General features: G+C 46.1%; 3 protein-coding genes and 1 pseudogene across 4 annotated transcripts in view; 2 read left to right on the plus strand and 2 right to left on the minus strand.

Moving 5' to 3' along the window:
- The window catches only part of LOC309550683 (uncharacterized protein), a 3,164,715-nt gene that overhangs the window by 2,018,146 nt on the left and 1,127,935 nt on the right, over window positions 1–18,634 (plus strand). The window lies entirely within an intron of this gene.
- Window positions 1–18,634, minus strand: part of LOC309550793 — a 1,525,103-nt pseudogene that overhangs the window by 306,593 nt on the left and 1,199,876 nt on the right. The gene's annotated exons all lie outside the window — the stretch shown is intronic.
- LOC309550709 (uncharacterized protein) overlaps window positions 1–18,634 on the minus strand; it is a 137,712-nt gene that overhangs the window by 16,219 nt on the left and 102,859 nt on the right. The window lies entirely within an intron of this gene.
- Window positions 2,339–18,634, plus strand: part of LOC309550689 (uncharacterized protein) — a 33,509-nt gene continuing 17,213 nt past the window's right edge. The window contains exon 1 of the mRNA XM_082251024.1: window positions 2,339–2,433. The gene's annotated coding sequence lies outside the window, so the exon portion shown is untranslated. The remainder of the gene's footprint in view (window positions 2,434–18,634) is intronic.

Consider the following 18,634-nt stretch of genomic DNA (forward strand, 5'->3'; position numbering starts at 1 on the left):
TGGCATTCATACTATACCCTCATGAAGGATAAGGGTCTGGTATGTGTTTGAGGGAGGAACCACACACTTGTTTTTGTGTGGGGTCCCTCAGTAACATCTATATCAGACCCTCATCTAGGATAAGTCTGGTATACAGTAGGTGAAGGAAAGTCCATCCACTTTGTTTACAGAGGAAGAGGCTGGGAACGGTCATTTACCAGCAATTTACACTGCATTTTTTTCTTTGTATATATCAGTGTTGCTGTAGTATGTTGTATACATCGTACAGATACAACACTTTACAGGAAGGGTCAGGGCATCCCCCAGACATGGTATTTAACCACTTGACGACCAGCAGCCATAGTTATACTGCGGCAGGTCGGCTCTGTCCCGCGAAACGACTTACCTGTACGTCGCTTCACGGGACCGCTCGCATTCCAATTCGCCACAGGGGGAGCCGATCAGCTGATCCGGCGGGCAGCGATATCCGCCAGGCACCTGCGATCACTCCCCAGAGAGACAGAACGGAGGTCTGCTGTTGTAAACACGACAAACCGCTATTCTGTCAGTAATGAGCACAGGGATCCTCTTATTTAGGAACACCGGTCTCTGTGTTCATGCAGAAAGCCCCTCCCCCACATAGTTAGAAAGTATCCCCTTTGATCGCCCCTGGTGTTAACCCCTACCCTGCCAGTGTCATTATTACAGTGACCAGTGCTAAAAATATGCACTGATTACTGTAGTAATGTCACTGGTCCCCCCAAAAGTGTCAAAAATGTCAGCTAGGGGTCCGATCTGTCCGCCGCAATGTCGCAGTCCCGCAAAAAATCGTAGATCACTGCCATTATTGGTAAGAAATTAATAAATAAACAAAAACAACATAAGTCTTTCCCCTAGTTTGTAGACACAATAACTTTTGCGCAAACCAATCATTATACACATATTGGGATTTTTTTTTACCAAAAATATGTAGCAAAATACAAATTGGCCTAAAATGATAAAAAAATTGATTTTTAATGTTTTTTTTTATTATTTTTTTATTTGGAATGTTTTATAGCATAAAGTCAAAAATATTGTTCTTTTTTTCAGAATTGTTGCTCTTTTTTTGTTTACAGTGCAAAAAATAAAAATCGCACAGGTGATCAAATACCACCAAAAGAAATCTCTATTTGTAGGAAAAAAGGACATCGAAGTTTATTTGGGTACAGCGTCGCACGACCACGCAATTGTCAGTTAAAGTAACGCAGTGCCGATCCGCAAAAAAATGACCTGGTCATTAAGGGGGAAAATCCTTTCGGTCCAGAAGTGGTTAAAGGAATTGTGCATTTTATTGTTGCCCTTTGAGCTTTATTAAAATTGCTTCTCCCTCCCAAACAGATTTTTCAGAAAAAAAAATCTATTAACTTTAGTACATCTCGCCAAGGGTGGCACAGAGCAGGTTTAGCGTTAGGTTTGCCTGGACTTATCCACGACAATGCCCAGCCCCTCCATTTTTCTGACAATCTCTTGCCTATTAATTTAGAAAACTGCCATTACTATTTTTTAGCATTCGGCTACCTTTGTCTTCAATGGGGTTCAGATTCGGCACCTGAACTTTAGTTATGTTCTGTAGAGCCATCTCACATGGAACCCAGGTATGTTCATCTCATCTCCAGTGAGAAGGCGACACATCTCTAACATGAAGAGAATGTTCCGGCCCCGTAAGTGGAGGAATGTTCTGACCCTGAAGGGATTAATCTAGGTTTCCACACAATATATCCCCATTACCACCTATTACATGGTGCTCAACAAAGAGTCCTCCTCTAAGAATGAGCGCCCACCAAGTATTGAAGGACTGCCCTTCTTCATTCCACTTGGAACATTTTTTTTGTTTAGTGAGGTTGTAGGTTAGTGAAGGTTGTCTTCCTTTCCTGGATGGAGTTCTGTAAGATGGCCTTCAATGTAAGTGAAGGTCGGAGGACCATAATAGACCAAGAGCCCCCTTTCGTATCTTAGAGTTCCCCTGAGCCCTACAAAATTAAGGAAATGTTCCGGCCCCGTAAGTGGGGAAATGTTCTGACCCTGAAGGGGTTAATCTAGATTTCCACACTATATATGTGTGTATCATCATCTGCTGGAGATTAAAGACATCACAGTGACTATGGAGGAAGAGGACGGACATGACGGGCGAGGGGTTACTGGGTGGAAATAGAAAATAAGATCTTATTACCTCCTCTGCTGTCACTTCCAGCAATGTCTCCTCTTTACTTCCTCCTGACTCACCTCTCACCTGGAACTTCCTTTTTATACCTGACATCACTTCCTTTCTGTAACTGACATCACTTCCTGTCTCTAAACTGACATCACTTCCTGTCTGGGTAGTGCGATCAGCACCGTGTGAAGGAGAGAACCGATCTACGGCTTCTCTTGGTGGTGGAGATTTTACGAGCACGTTTCGGATTTGTTTCCATTCAGGTGAGGAGAACGTTCACTGTTCCTTAACACGGATAAATGAATGTATGGACTTATATGGAAATTTGTTCACAGTTTATATCATTTTGTATGTATTGTATTGAGTATTGTTATGTGGAGTAATTATTGTATATTTTCACGTTAATATTTTACCTGGATTTGCTTTTTGTAAGTAGAGACGGATTTGGAGACTACCTACGCGCGGCACATCGGATGATCGGTTTGGTGAACGTTTGTGTTAACTTTGAGAGCTGCAGCTTTGTTTTGTGCAGAGATAATTTATACAAAGTTTACGTCTTTTGTGTGTACAGTAAACCCCCGCTCCATCGTGGTTCAGTTTTTGCGGTCCCGGTATATTGCGTTTTTTTCTGTAATGTTATTTTACTATATAAATCATTCAAAATTAAATATTTTTGTGTTTTCCATAGCTCTTGCTATGTCTCTCAGTATCTTTTATGTGTGCAAATGAGTTTCTATTTTTTTAAAAGTGTTTAGAGACCTCAAAATGCTTTTACACGTACAGTGACAGTAAAAAAAACATGCCTACACCTACAGTGTATTTTAATAGGGTTTTTCTATTTAGCGGATTTTCACTTTTCGCGGCTGGGTCCGGAACGTAACCCCCGCAATGGAGGGGGGTTTACTGTACAGACATGCTGTGCAAGAGCAGAGCGTGTCTGCGTTTTCCTTTTTGCAAGTTCCGTAGTCGCTGTAAAGCTGTGCCCCTCCCCCATTGACTTAGGATTCGTGCGACATTGTACGTAAATTCCCCCCACACAAATAGAGCTTTCTTTTGGTGGTATTTGAAAAGAAAAGCGACAATTTTGGAAAAAAAAAAACGGAAAATTTATATCAAATACTTACCGTAATTTTCCTTTCCTGATGGACTCCATGGCAGCATACGTATCGGGTTTGGCCCCGCCTCCAAACCTACCCATAGGACCTCACTCCCATAAATCTTTGCTCCTGTTCAGCACACGTGTTCTGTAACTATCCTCCACAGAAATCCGGGAGGGAACTCCTGCTGCCATGGAGTCCATCAGGAAAGGAAAATTACGGTAAGTATTTGATATAAATTTTCCGTTTTCCTGACAGACTCCATGGCAGCATACGTATCGGGAAATAACTCGCCGTACACACAGGGTGGGCAGGTGCTGAACAGAAAAGTTTAATGCATTTTGTCAAACAGACAGGACTTGCAAACCAAAATTCACAGAAGAAAGAGCCGCTGGCTCAACACAGTAATGGGATAAAAAAGTGTTAATAGAGGACCACGACGCTGCTCTGCAGATGACTTCAGGAGCCACATGTCTGGATACTGCCCAGGAGGTAGAGATGCTCCGCGTCGAATGAGCTGTAACTACTGCTGGAGGGGTCAAGCCCTTAGCCCTATAAGCCCACTGGATGGTCTGGATGATCCAAGAGGAAATGGATCTCGTCGAGGCTCTTGAACCTTTGTTTTTTCCATAGAAGGTAACAAAAAGATGTTCTGATTTTCTGAAAGAGGAAGTGGCATCTAAATATTTCTTAATACACTCTCCAACATCCAGCGGATGAACCGAAGATTCTTCCTCTTCCTGTCTAAAGGTTGGTAATACTGTTTCTATGTTTTCATGGAAGACAGAGGTCCTTTTTGGTCTCGCATCCAGCATGGGAATGAGCACCACTCTGTCAGGAAAAAAAGTTAAGAAAGGCTCTTGTGTCCCAAAGGACCCAATTTCCGACACTCTTTTTGCTGAGGTTATAGCTACCAGAAACACTGTTATCAGTGTAAGCTCTCTTATGGTCAAAGAATCAGACATGTCTTGAATCTGACCCGCCAGGAAATCCAGAACTAGTGGCAGATCCCACTTGGGAAACCTGGGTTTTCTCTGAGGTCTGATTCTCACTGCCCCGTGGAAGAATTGACGAATTAGGGCATGAGTGGCCCAGGAGATCCCTGTAAAAGCGGAAATAGCCGAGACCTGGACTCTGAGCGAACTCACTGATAGAGGCAAGTCCAGTCCTGATTGGAGAAAGCTCAATACATCCTGGATCTTAATTGAAGATTGAGGATCAGGCCTTGTAGTCAGCTGTGCAGAAAATTTTTCCCAGATTCTCTGATAAACCCTGTTCGTTGAGCTTCTTCTAGCACTAAGCAATGTCGAGATTGCCGTTTCTGGACAGCCTAAAGCCTGTAACCTCCTCCTCTCAACATCCAGACCCTGAGATGTAGACGGTCTGGGCACGGATGGAGTACAGACCCCTGGGACAACAGATCCGGTCTGAAGGGTAACGGGATTGGGTCTCGGACACTGAGTAGCGTCAGAAGGGGAAACCATGGCCTGTTCGGCCAGAAGGGAATCACCGCCACTACCTCCACTGGCTCCGACCTGAGTCTCCGAAGAAACTGTAACACAATCGGAATTGGTGGGAAGGCGTATGCCCTGTGGAATCTCCACTGATCCGAGAGTGCATCTATCCCTGATGCTTGTGGATCTCTGAATCTTGAATAGTACCTCGGCAGTTTGTGATTGCAGGGGGAGGCGAAGAGGTCTACCTCTGGAGAGAGCCCCAATGTTAGGATCCAGTCGAACGTTTCCTTGTGAAGGGACCACTCGTTGTCCAGATCCACTCTGGACAAGAAGTCTGCTTTGACATTCTGGACTCCTGGAACATAAACCGCTGAAAGATTCGAGAGATTTCTCTGTGCCCAGGACATAATCGGCTCCACTTCCCTCAATAGGGACCAGCTGCGTGTTCCCCCTTGTTTCCTGATGTATGCCACTGCTGAGGTGTTGTCCAGACGCAGCATGACAGGTTGGTCTTTTGTCAGGTGAGAAAATGCCCGAAGAGCTTGGAATGCTGCTCGGAGTTCTAGTATGTTGGATACTAATCCTCGAGTGGAAAACTCCCACCTGCCCTGTGCCACCTCCGACAGACAGTGGGCACCCCAGCCTATGTTGCTGGCGTCCGAGGTAACCACTACCCACGGAGCTGGCTTCAGAGAGTGGCAGTTCAGCAGGTGGTCTCTGCATAACCACCAGGGGAGACTCGCTCTCATTGAAGGGGTTAAGAAGATGCGTTGATCCAGATGCCACGTATCCCATTGCTGAAAGAATCCCTTCTGAAAGGGTCTCATCCTCCACAGGGCCCACTTCACCATGGGGACTACTGCGACCATAGTCCCGATCACCTTCAGGCATTGACGTGCCTGAAGATGAGAGGATGAGAGGGCAAAGCGAATCCTGTCTCGAAGTGTCCCTATCTTTTCCTCTGGAAGAGAGATAGTCGCCTTCTCTGTGTCGAACAGAGCGCCCAAGTAGATCAGGGACTGAGTTGGAATCAGGTGACTCTTCTCCTTGTTGAGTAACCAACCAAACTTCTGGAGAGTGGAAACGACCTGCTCCAGATGAACTAATAGTTGGTCTCTGTCTTGGGACAACAGGAGGAGATCGTCCAAATAGTGGTGAAGACGGATACCTTTCAATCTCAGTAGGGCTACCACGGCCAATAAGATTTTTGAAAAGGTCCGTGGAGATGTTGAGAGCCCGAATGGGAGACAGATAAACTGAAGATGTAATCCTCCCACTTCGAACCGGAGAAACCTTTGAAAATCTTCGTCCACAGGGACATGAAAGTAGGCGTCTTTCAAGTCGATGGACACCATCCAATCTGCCGGCTGGACTGACTGCTGTATGGACAACAAGGTCTCCATTTTGAACCTTTCTTTTTTTATGAATTTGTTCAAGAAGGTCAAATCTATTACTGGTCTCCATGATCCGTTCTTCTTTTGGACCAGAAAGAGCGGAGAATATATTCCTTGGCCTCGCTCGGACTCTGGAACGGAGATGACAGCCCCTTGAGCAATGAGAGCTTCGACGTAAGAAAACAAAATCTGACGCCTTTCTTCTAGGAATGGAATGGCAGTAGGCAGGAACCTTGAGCCTGGCCTCTCCTTGAAGACCCACTTGTGGCCTGAGGACACCGTCCTGACGGCCCAGGGGTCCTGAATCGAAGCCGCCCAGACATGTCGGAAGGAGCGTAGACGCGCACCCACCCGACATGTCTGAGCGGGCCCACCTTCAAAAGGACTTAGTGGGCTCACGGTCCCCCGAGGAGACATTCTTTGTCGTCTTCCTGGAAGACTGTCTGGATCTCCAGTTCCGGTTGAACTCCCGACCAGGTCTATAAGAACGAGCTTCCCTGGCCCGGTCAGGCACAAATTTTCTGGTAGGCTGTCCTTTCTTGACGTTGAACTGGCGCCGATCCTGGGGAAGAAACCCAGACTTACCGCCTGTAGCCCGGGTTATGGCCTCGTCAAGTTTATTCCCGAAAAGGGAGGACCCCTCAAAGGGAATACGGCACCAAACTTGCTTTGATGCCGGATCCGCAACCCAAGGGCGGAGCCAAAGAGCTCTCTTAGCTGTGACTGAGGACAGCATAACTCTTGCCAATAGACGGATCAGGTCTATGGAAGCCTCCCCAAGGAACGACGCGCCCAGCCTAAGCTCCTGGATTGGAGCGCTTCTGGCCACCTCCTCCGAAACCGATCTGACCGATTCGTCTACCACATCAGCCCAAGACTCCATGGCTTTGGATAGAGCAGCTAAAGCCAGGACTGGCTTACAGGCCATACCTGCTGTAAGGTAGATTCTTTTCAAATCAGAGTCCATCCTTCGGTCCAACGGGTCTTTAAATGAGACCGTATCCTCTAAGGGAAGGGTCACGTGCTTGACCAGTCTCATGACTGCTGCGTCAACTAGGGGAGGAGACTCAAGATGTTTCACATCATCCTCTTTGAAGGGGTAAAGTTTAGCCATCTTGGATACTAAGGAATTCTTTCGTTCCACCTTTCTCCACTCCTCCAAGATGATTTCACCCAACTCTCCCAGGAAGGGAAAATTAACACGCTCCTTATTGAGCTGTTTAAAGTACTTCTTCTGCTTGGGAGGGGGAACAGCTGACTCTTCCCAATTTAAGGTCTCTCTGATCGCTTTAACCAGGGAAGGCACCAAGGTATATTCAAAACCCAAGCAGGGATCCTCATCTTCAGAGTCGCTACCTGACAAGAGCATCGACTGATGGCTTGTGTGGGCCGACTCGAAATCTTCCTGTACCTGTAGTGCTACAGGGGAGGGGCTTGGGGAAGCCGTTGCAGTGTCTTGAGAACGACTGACACCCAACTCTGCCAAAGAGTCCTTTACCACTCTCTTGACCAAAGCCTCAATGCGTTGATCGGAAGTATCCCTTTCTCCCGCAGCCTGGGAGAAACATCTGTCACAGAAAAGCTTCCTCTCCGGGACACTAGCGCCACAGCCTCTGCAACCTGCTTTGTCAGGTCTCCGTGCGTGGCTGGCTGAAGTAGACGATTTTCGATGATGTGAGCCCGAACGGGACTTTCCTGTAGAGTGCCGGTGGCGAGAGCTCGAGCGCCTTTCACTTCTTTGAGAAGAGTGCCTAGTCTCTGAACGAGGAGGGCTGTGAACAAGAGAAAAAACAGAAAAAACAGACAGGAAGCTAGGAACACTTGAGTTCCTACCCCCACCCCCTATAACCCACAACCCCACCAAGAAGCCCCAAATACCTGTTAGGGGCGGGCTGACCACCGGAGGGCAAAGTAGCTTCCATTCTGATGCTGACCTACAAGAATGAGCCGGACAGCAATGTCAGAAAACCAGCAAAAGAGGAGGGGGGGGGGGGCGCTCCCAAACTGGGGCCAGTACTCACCAAGAACCAGAGGTTAGCAGGCAGAGCGGCAGCGAACAGCAGGCGTCCAAAAACCGATCGGATGCGGAGTATAGAACACCCAGTATCAGCAGTGTGTATAAACACAACACTGCTGACAGTTCTGGGGTTTAAATATGGCGCCTGGTGACGTCATCAGCGATCGCCACCGACGCCGACTCACTGCGCATGCGCCGAGCTCCTACTGCGCACGCGCGAGAGCCAAGCCTCGCTCTCGAGGCGCCGCACATGCGCAGTAGCGTACCGCACCGGCGGCCGGTCAGGAAGTGAACCGCTGACCGGCCCCGGACCACTAGCCACCAGGGAAGGCAGGAAAGACCAGGTAAGAGACAAATACAAAAAACCAGGCAATACAAGCATATAAAAAATAGCTGCCATGGAGTGTACTCACGAACCGCAGACCACCAGGGATGGATGCACACCGGACTTATCTCTTCAAGGGTACCGGCCACCCGCAGCAGCTGGGCTTTTTGGCCAAGGCTGCTACATCTTCGCCCCTACCCCATACCCCGCAGCAGCTGGGGCTTATTGGAGAGCTCCATACCCGACTGGTAGAGCCATCCATCACCCGGAATCCATCTTCAGGTAGGATATCAGGTAATCCTTTGGAGGACAAAAAAAGAACACGTGTGCTGAACAGGAGCAAAGATTTATGGGAGTGAGGTCCTATGGGTAGGTTTGGAGGCGGGGCCAAACCCGATACGTATGCTGCCATGGAGTCTGTCAGGAAAATATTTTTTTTACTTTTGCTATAAAACCTATCCAATCAAAAAAATTATTTTTTTTTTTTTTTTCATCAATTTGGTCAATATGTATTCTGCTACAAAAAAAAAATCCCAATGTTTGCGTTTACATTGTAAAGCACCGCCAGCTCTAAATGAGATACCGCAGTCGTGACTGGACTCGGGGAAACCATTCAAACTGCCGTGGCGTACCTCTGCGTCATCTGGCAGCAAGTGGTTAAAAACCATTTTTAGCACTAATAAAATTAGTTATGTATCTCCAATAAAATATGCAATCAATTATTACTGTTGCGTTTTTTTTTTTTAATTGCCAGCAGCATGATTTCATAAGGCAACGTTAGCATGATCTTGCGTTCCCACTTCCTTTTTTTTTCTTTTTCTCCTTTTGTTGCATTTATCTACAGATTGTGCCTAGGATGGCCTATGGCCTATTCACTTTAATGGGCTGCCCCTGCGCATGACAAATGTGCCACATAAGCTCTTGAACCTTTTCTAAACTTTTCATGCTTTTTTTTTTTTACCACCTCAGCCCCGGAAGATTTACCCCCCTTCATGACCATGCCATTTTTTGCCATACGGCCCTGCATTACTTTAACTGACAATTGCGCGGTTGTGCAATACTGTACCCAAATAATATTTATGTCATTTTGTTCCCACAAATAGAGCTTTCTTTTGGTGGTATTTGATCACCTCTGCGATTTTAATTTTTTTGCGCTAGAAACAAAAAAAGACCGACAATTTTGAAAAAAAAATATATATATATATTTTTTTACTTTCTGCTATATAACACATCCAATAAAAAATCTAATTTCTTCATCAATTTAGGCTAATATGTATTCTGCTACATATTTGGTAAAAAAAAAAAATTCCCAATAAGTGTATATTGATTGGTTTGTGCAAAAGTTATCGTGTCTACAAACTATGGGATATTTTTATTGAATCTTTATTTTTTACATTGTTTTTAATAGTAATGGCGGCCATCAACGACTTATAGTGGGACTGTAGCATTGCGGTCAACAAATTGGACACAAAGTGACACTTTTTGGGGACCAGTGACACTAATACAGGGATCAGTGCTAAAAAAAAAAATGCACTGTACTAATGACACTGGCAGGGAAGGGGTTAACGTCAGGGGCAATCAAAGGGTTAAATGTACTTCTTGGGAGTGCTTATTAACTGTGTGGGGGAGGTGCTTTGAATGGGGGAAGACAGAGATCTGTGTCCTGCTTAGCAGGAACACAAGATCTCCACTTTCCCCTCTCACATAACAGCGGTCTGCCTTGTTTACATGGGGGGGGCACCATTCTTCCTCTCCTTACAACGATCGGCGTGTCCCAGCAGGCACACTGATTGGCTCCCGCTGTGTCCAGTCACAGCAGAAGCGGGTTCCCGGCGGCGCACCCCAGACCCAGTGCCCGAAATCGCGTACAGGTATGTCATTTCGCACAGGAGGGCCATCCTGCCGCAGTATATCTGCATGGGGCGGTCCATAACAAGTTAAACGCACATATCGTTATTGTACTTCACTGGGCACAGAACAGCCATAATAATTACTATCTGGGTTATATGCCACCTATAAGTGAATGGACACTGGCAACCAAAAAGACAGGAAGTCCCCTTCTATATAACCCCTCCCATACAGGAAGTACCTCAGTTTTTTCACCAGTGTCTTAAAGGCGATGGTCATGGTTGCAGAAGCTCTCCTTATTTTTAAAGAAGAAGAAAAAAGATTATGCTACAATCCCGGTTAAGCTCTCTGGATCCAAGGGGATTGACAATCAGATCCATCCGAACGTGGAAGACTAAAAGGATCTTACCCGAGCCTCGGTAAAGGGAACTAGGTATTGCCTGTAATGCGACCCTCTTGGGCGCTGGACCCTGGGATCTGGACCCTTGACCCTTTAAGTATATAAACAGTAAGAAAGGGAGGCCAGAACACATTGGCCCCATAAAAGACGACAAGGGAGATTTGGCCACAGAGGACAGGGAAAAGGCGGTAGTGTTAAATAATTTCTTCTCTTCAGTCTTCACAAAAGAATTGGGGGGCTACACTAACCCAGCTTGTAAGGCCAAACTAAACAACACACCTCAGGAAGTACCGCCATGGCTAACAGAAGATAGACTTAGAACTAAACTAGAGAAACTTAACATAAATAAATCACCGGGACCGGATGGCTTGCACCCAAGGGTTCTTAAAGAGCTCAGCCAGGTGATTGCCAGACCATTATTCTTGATCTTTAAGGATAGTTTACAGACGGGTATGGTGCCAGCTGATTGGAAAAAAGCCAACGTGGTACCAATATTTAAAAAGGGGCCGAGATATATCCCGGGTAACTATAGGCCGGTCAGCCTAACATCAGTAGTCTGCAAGATTTTGGAAGGGATGTTAAGGGACCACATACAAGACTTTAGTAATGAAAATGGTATTATTAGTAGTAATCAGCATGGATTCATGAAAAATTGTTCTTGCCAAACCAATCTATTAACCTTCTATGATGAAGTGAGCTGCCACCTAGATAAAGGTAAGCCGGTGGATGTGGTGTATCTGGACTTTGCAAAGGCCTTTGACACCGTTACTCACAAACGCTTACTGTTCAAACTAAGGAAGGTAGGTATGGACCATAAGGTGAGTACCTGGATAGAGAACTGGCTCCAGGGGAGAGTGCAAAGGGTGGTGATTAATGGGGAGTACTCGGATTGGGCGGGTGTGGAAAGTGGGGTCCCCCTGGGGCCAATCCTGTTTAATTTATTCATAAATGATCTAGAGGAGGGGATATCTAGTACAATCTCAGTATTTGCGGATGATACTAAACTAAGCATGCCAATATCTTCTATGCAGGATGTGGAAACCTTACAAGCAGACCTGAACAAAATAATGGGGTGGGCAACTACATGGCAGATGAGGTTTAATGTTGAAAAGTGTAAAGTAATGCACTTGGGTGCCAGAAACCAGAAAGCAAGCTACTCACTAGGGGGGGAACCTCTGGGTGAGTCTAGGATGGAAAAGAACCTGGGGGTACTGGTAGACAACAGGCTTGGCAGTGGCATGCAATGCCAAGCCCCTGCAAGCAAAACCAACAGAATACTGGGATGTATAAAAAAGGGGATTCACTCCAGAAATAAAGAGATTATTCTCCCGCTCTACAAGACTCTGGTCCGGCCACATCTGGAGTATGCTGTCCAGTTCTGGGCACCGGTCCTCAGGAAGGATGTGTTGGAACTGGAAAGAGTCCAGAGAAGGGCAACAAAAATAATTAGGTGAATGGAGGACAACAGCTATAAGGAAAGACTACAAGCACTGAACTTATTCTCTCTGGAGAAGAGACGATTAAGGGGGGATATGATATCAATGTACAAATACTGTACTGGCGACCCTAGCATAAGGAACAAACTATTCAGAGAAAGGGAATACAATAAGACACGTGGCCCACCGTTCTTGATCTTTTCTAATACGGGATAACATAGGGGCATAGTTTAGAGAGTATAGTTTGGATAAATCAGCTGGTATCGTAATCCCTAAATAGGAGATGCCCTTAGTTTGCCATTGGAAGGAGTATTTAGAGCTAAGTTGGGACATCGTGATATCAGCTAAAGAGACATTGAGAGCTACAGTTTTAGAAATGTTGAGTTTGAAATTACTGAACATCCCAAACCTGGAAAATTCATGGAAAATTGAGGGGAGGGAGGTATGTGGATGCTGAATGTAAACTAACAGATCGTCGGCATACAATGAGAGTTTATGATGGGAGGATGGGGGTAAGGATTCCCTGTATAAAATTGTTCTGGCGTATAGCACAAGCTAAAATGAAGAAGAGGGAAGAGAGGGGGCACCTACCATTGGGATGCCCAGGTTTTTAAAGATCCAGCTGATAAGAAATTGGAATCTTTACTAAAAGTTTCCTTTGCTTTTAGCAGATTTTCCTCGGGCTTTGTGTTTTGCAGTAGATGCTCTTACGGACTCCATACAGCAAATGTCACGGTTTGCTCTTTTGTCAGTTCATATGCGCAGAATCCTCTGGCTAAAAAGTTGGTCTGCGGAATTACCGTGTAAAAAATTCTAGCTGGCTTTCCCTTTTCATGGGAGCGCCTATTTGGTGATGATCTGGACAAATATATCCAAAAGATTTCGGGGGGAGAATGCGCTTCTACCAGTTAAGAGGGGAAGTAAACGTCCTTCTTTTAAGGTGTCTAACACTCAGGTTTCCAGTACTTCTAATCCCAGGCAGTTTTGACGGCCTCAGCCGTCTTGATCTAGAGTCAAGCCTTCAGGTCAAGGGCAAAAGAAACCCTGGGTCCAGAGGCCTACCAAGCCTAGCTCTAACATTACCTTGTGAAAGCCGACTGAGTGGGGGGAAGGCTGCTACAGTTCTTGGAGGCCTTGGTGGAAATGATTCAGGACAACTGGGTTATTTCCACAGTCTCGCAGGGGTACAAATGAGAATTTCGGGTGTTTCCTCATACTCGGTTTGTAAGGTCAAACATACCTGCAGATCCTCTAAAAAGAAGATCCTTCTTTCTGGCTCTAGGACCACCCGAGGTCTCAAGCACTGATTACAGAAGTTCCAGACGACGAGAAATTCAGCGGTTTTTACTCAAACCTTTGCATAGTCCCCAAGCCAAATGGAGATGTGAGACCAATTCTGGATCTCAAAGCTCTGAACCAATTGTTAAACATTCGCACATTCCGAACTGAGTAAATTTTCTCATGGCCTCTAGCAAGGAGGAGAATTTCTAGCATCCATAGACATCAAGGGATGTATACCTTCACGTGCCAATTTTTCAGGGCCATCAAAGGTTTATGCGCTTTGCGGTGGAAGACCGTCATTTCCAGTTTGTGGCCTTGCCCTTCGGTCTAGCCACGGCTCCAAGAATGTTCACAAAAACCCTAGCTCCAGTGTTGGCTATTCTAAGGTCTCAAGGAATAGCCGTGGTAGGATACCTGTATGATCTATTACTTATAGACCGGTCTGCTCAGAATGTGTTCTGGGCAGTTCATTTCTTAGAACATCTGGGTTGGATCCTGAAGTCAGCATTGCAGCCGGCTCAAAAACTAGACTATCTAGGTTTCTTTGTAGACACAGTACAGGCAAAGGTGTTTTTGCCCCAAGAAAGGTCGTAGCCCTGAAGGATCTAGTTCGGATCGTAAGAGGGAAAAGTATCCTTCTGTGCGTCTTTGTATGAGGTTGCTAGGGAAGATGGTGTCCTCATTCGAAGCAGTTCCTTATGCCAAATTCCACGCCAGACCTTTACAGAATAACATTCTGCCAGCCTGGAGCAAAAAGATCCAGGCACTAGATTGTTGCATGTCTCTAGTACCAAGGGTACGTCAGAGTCTAGGTTGGTAGCCAGGAATTTGGAGAGCGGGAAATCCTTTCTTTCAGTAGTCTGGAAGGTGGTGACTACAGATGCCAGTCTCTCCGGCTGGGGAGCAGTTCTGGAAGAAGCCACTGTCCAAGGCAAATGGTCCTGTTAGAAAGGAGCTTTCCCATAAATATCCTGGAAATCCGAGCAGTTTGTCGGGCATTAAGGTACTTAAGGGACTCCCAGACTTTGGGGTTGCCCCATCAGTACAATCCGACAATGCCACGGCTGTGGCCTATATCAACCATCAGGGGGCACCAAGTATCAGTCAGCCTAGAAGGAGGTGGGTCACATCCTATCCTGGGTGGAGAAATTTGTTCCATGCCTGTCAGGGGTTTTCATTCCAGGAATAGAGAACTGGCAGGCAGACTTTGAGTCACCAGCAGATGTTTCCAGGGGAATGGTCCATACATCCTGAGATGTTTGCATTAATTGGTCAACGATGGGGGTCCAGAACATAGATCTGTTGGCATCCAGGTTCAACAACAAGTTGGAAAAATTTGTGTCCAGGACCAAGGATACGCTCGCAGTCGGGGTGGATGCCTTGGTCACTCCCTGAGAGCAGTTCTCCCTGATCTATGCCTTTCCCCGGTTCAGCTGCTGCCACGACTTCTGTGCAGAATTCAGGAAGAAGGGAAACCAGTAATCCTGGTGGCTCCAACTTGGCCCAGTAAGATTTGGTACGCGCAAATTCTAAGGTTGGCGGTGGGAAGGCCATGGGTTTTCCCACTGCGTCCGGATCTGCTCTCTCAGGGTCCGATATTCCACCCTGCTTTACAATCTCTAAATTTGACGGCTTGGCTATTGAAGCCTGGTATATCTGGTACTGCAGTCTCTACCGTGATAAATGCTAGGAAACCAGTCTCTAGGGGCCTTTATTACAGAGTATGTAAGTCTTACATTTCTTGTTGTGAGGCATCCCCATAAATATATCTTCGGGAGAATTCTAGCCGTCTTGTAAGTAGGGGTAGATATAAAGCTAGCCTTAGACACTATTAAAGATCAAATTTCAGCCCTGTCGGTCTTTTTTCATTCCTTGGTCCGAGCCTTTATTCAAGGGGTGCTACGTATGCTTCCGCCAGTTAGGCCATCGTTGTGTCCTTTGGATTTAAATTTGGTCCTGGTGGTTCTACAGAAACAGTCTTTTGAGCACATTCAACATATTCCTCTGCTTCTTTTGACCAGAAAGTTAGTCTTTTTGATTGCAGTAACTTCAACTAGAAGAGTATCAGAGCTAGCTGGCCTTTCTTGTAAGGAGCCATTTTTGATCTTGATAGGGTGATTCTATGTCCACACCCTGGATTTTTGCCCAAGGTGGTGTCCGCTTTTCATTTGAATAGGGACATTATACTGCCTTCCTTTTTTCCAAATCCTCAAACAGCAGAGGAAAAGTTGTTACATTTTCTCGATGTAGTACGTGCATTTGAGGTCTATTTGAAGATGTCAGCTCAGATTCGGAAGATCGACCTTTTGTTAGTGCTGCCAGAATGGCCCAGGAAAGGGCAGGCAGCATCTAGGTCTACAATTTCTCAGTGGATTTGCCAGGTCATTATCCAGGCATATGGTTTAAAGGGGAAGGTTCCACCTTTTCCAGTAAAGGCACACTCTACCAGAAGAGTAGGTGCTTCTTGGGCAGTTCGCCATCAAGCTTCTCTGGCTCAGATTTGCAGGACCGCTACTTGATCTTCAGTACATACGTTCACTAGATTCTATCAGGTGGGTGTTAGGACCCGGGAGGATTCTGCATTTGGCCCCAGTGTGCTGCAGGCAGCTATGTAGATCTTTTCGGTCTGATGGCGGTCTTTTCGTAGTGTCCCCCTCCCCTCAAGTGCATTGTTTTGGGACGTCCCAGATAGTTATTATTATGCCTGCTCTGTGCCCCGTGATGAACGATAAAGAAAATTGGATTTTTCCTACAGCTTACCTGTAAAATCCTTTTCTTGGAGTTCGTCATGGGACACAGAGGTCCCTCCCCTCTTGTCTCAGATGTTTATTGCTTGCTACAAAACCAAGGTACTTCCTGTATGGGAGGGGTTTTATAGATGGGGACTTCCTGTATTTTTGGTTGCCAGCGTCCATTCACCTATAGGTGGCATATAACCCTGATTTTAACCCTGTAATTATTATGGCTGCTCTGTGTCCCAAGATATACTCCAAGAAAGGATCCTCCCGGGTCCTAACATCCATGCAGATAAGCACACAGTTCTTTAGCTGATGCACAGGGGTGCCATTATTTCCTAATGATAGCACACACATAAGCACCTATGGCACATTTTCGCATGCACCAAACCACATGGTGCTTCAGCACCATGTGGCTTGGTGGAGCGCCTTTTTGAAAAAAGGGTCGGGATTTCCATGCATTTCTTTTGGATCAGGAAGCCTATTACAATTAATAGGCTGCCCAACCTTGGAATGTGCGCATTACTGGCCACAATCCCCACCTCACATTACTGTCCTCAGTCCCGCCCCCACATTACTGTCCTCAGCCTCCCACATTACTGTCCTTAGCCCCCCTTGTCCAGTTTACCAGAGAAAATCCTAAATTTTGGGTTGTTCCCAGAAAAGTAATAGAGGGGAAGTCTTCCAATGGGCACACTAGTTCTGGTAACCTGGGGGCCTGGGGGTCCTCAAGCAAATCCCTTTTATTTGCAGGGACTACCTCTCACTTTCTGTTTGACTATGGGACAGGAAGTGAAGGGAAATCCCCCCCCCCCCCCCAATAGGACCCGGATGGCGAAAAAAAATCTGACGGGTTAGAACCCGCCCTTGCTCTATCCAAAATGGAAAAATAAAAACAGAAAATTGTTTCATACTTACCGCAATTTTCCTTTCCTGGTGCCTATCCAAGGCAGCATACATGTGATTAGGTCTGCCTGGGACTCCTTCCTCATGACTAGTGAATATTATAAAAAAGAGAGACCTAGATACCCCCAGCATTCTCCGTGATATAGAATACTGAGGGTGGGAATGTATGCTGTTATAGATAGGCACCAGGAAAAAAAATTATGGTAAGTATGAAACAATTTTCCGTTTTCCTGGTGCCTCCATGGCAGCATACCTGTTATAAATAACTAGCTGACATGGGTGGGATCATGCTTATGTAGCATTGTCCCTATAGGGCTTGCTGTATGATGACTTCTTGGGCCTCCTCTGATTACCAGCACACAGTCACTTAGGGTACAGTTCACATATCCCTCCTTACTCCTGATGGCTTGTCCCTCAATAAACAGTCCAGGGGTATTGGTTTTTAGTGTTTATTTTGGAACTTGGATGGGAGAAGGGAATAGTGGGATACTCTCAACTGTAACTTCACAATCGATAAGGACACGTCTCACATGGCCTCACCAGGTTGCTTGTGGAAGCGGCTTCACTGCTTAATCCATACTGCCACATGAATGGAAAGGGTTCAGTCTCCTTGCTCTTTCTCTCCAGCAATAGACTTTGTGAACTACATTTGTTTGGGGCACTCACTAGCATCCCCTTTACTGACACCTGTCCACTGACTCTTCTAGCTGCAGGGGTGGCCCCCCTCAGATCAGACCCCTTGACACAGATCTATACTCACTGTACTGCAGAATCAGATCCTCCAGTAGCTCCCCTCTCGGTCAGCTTCACAGGACCTCTGGGTTCAGTTCCTCACTAGCACTCTCTAGGCCCTCAGGTCGACTACCTGAGGCCACATGGCACCTCTACAGCGGAGGAGGCAGCCGTCCCCTCTCTCTAGAACCCTGCTATCCAGCCGAAAGACCATGAGCACGTGCTCCTGGCATTTATACAGTATTGTCAGGTTTCTGCCCACTGTCAAACGTGCCTCCTTATTGGATCAGTGTGAAACAATATGCAGACAGAATGAGTTGCACCTGAGCACACTGAGCAGACCTCACTAACAGATCCTGCTCAATGGTAGGCAGAGAACAATCTAGATATACCTGCAATCCCTCTGGTAAGCAGACAGGATTCAAAACCATTATTTCTCTCGCACCTACCTAGGAAGGTGCTACATCTACCCCCCGCCAAACTTGGCCATTTCCTCACTGGCTCTGGGCATCTGCCCGTACAAAAATACTTGTACAAAAATTTACAAGCAGTTTCCCAAGAACTTTGAAAAGAAAAATTATATTTCTCTTTCGTTCATTGACAGACATAGCTCCTGATATTCTTAACCACTGCCCCCTACAGGAGTAGGACACTAGGCAGAAAAAAAGCCTGGCTATGCCCCCCTCACATTACTGTCCTCAGAATTTGTTCAAGGGCATGGCCTTCTGGACAGAGAAGGGTTGTAACAATGTATTCTTGGTGTTTCAGGTTGGATGGTGCAAAAGTTATCGTGCTTACAAACTAGGGGAAAGATTTGTCTTTTTTTTTTAAGTAGT

Source organism: Pelophylax lessonae (genome assembly GCF_965119305.1).
Source record: "Pelophylax lessonae genome assembly, chromosome: 3".
NCBI classification, from domain to species: domain Eukaryota; kingdom Metazoa; phylum Chordata; class Amphibia; order Anura; family Ranidae; genus Pelophylax; species Pelophylax lessonae.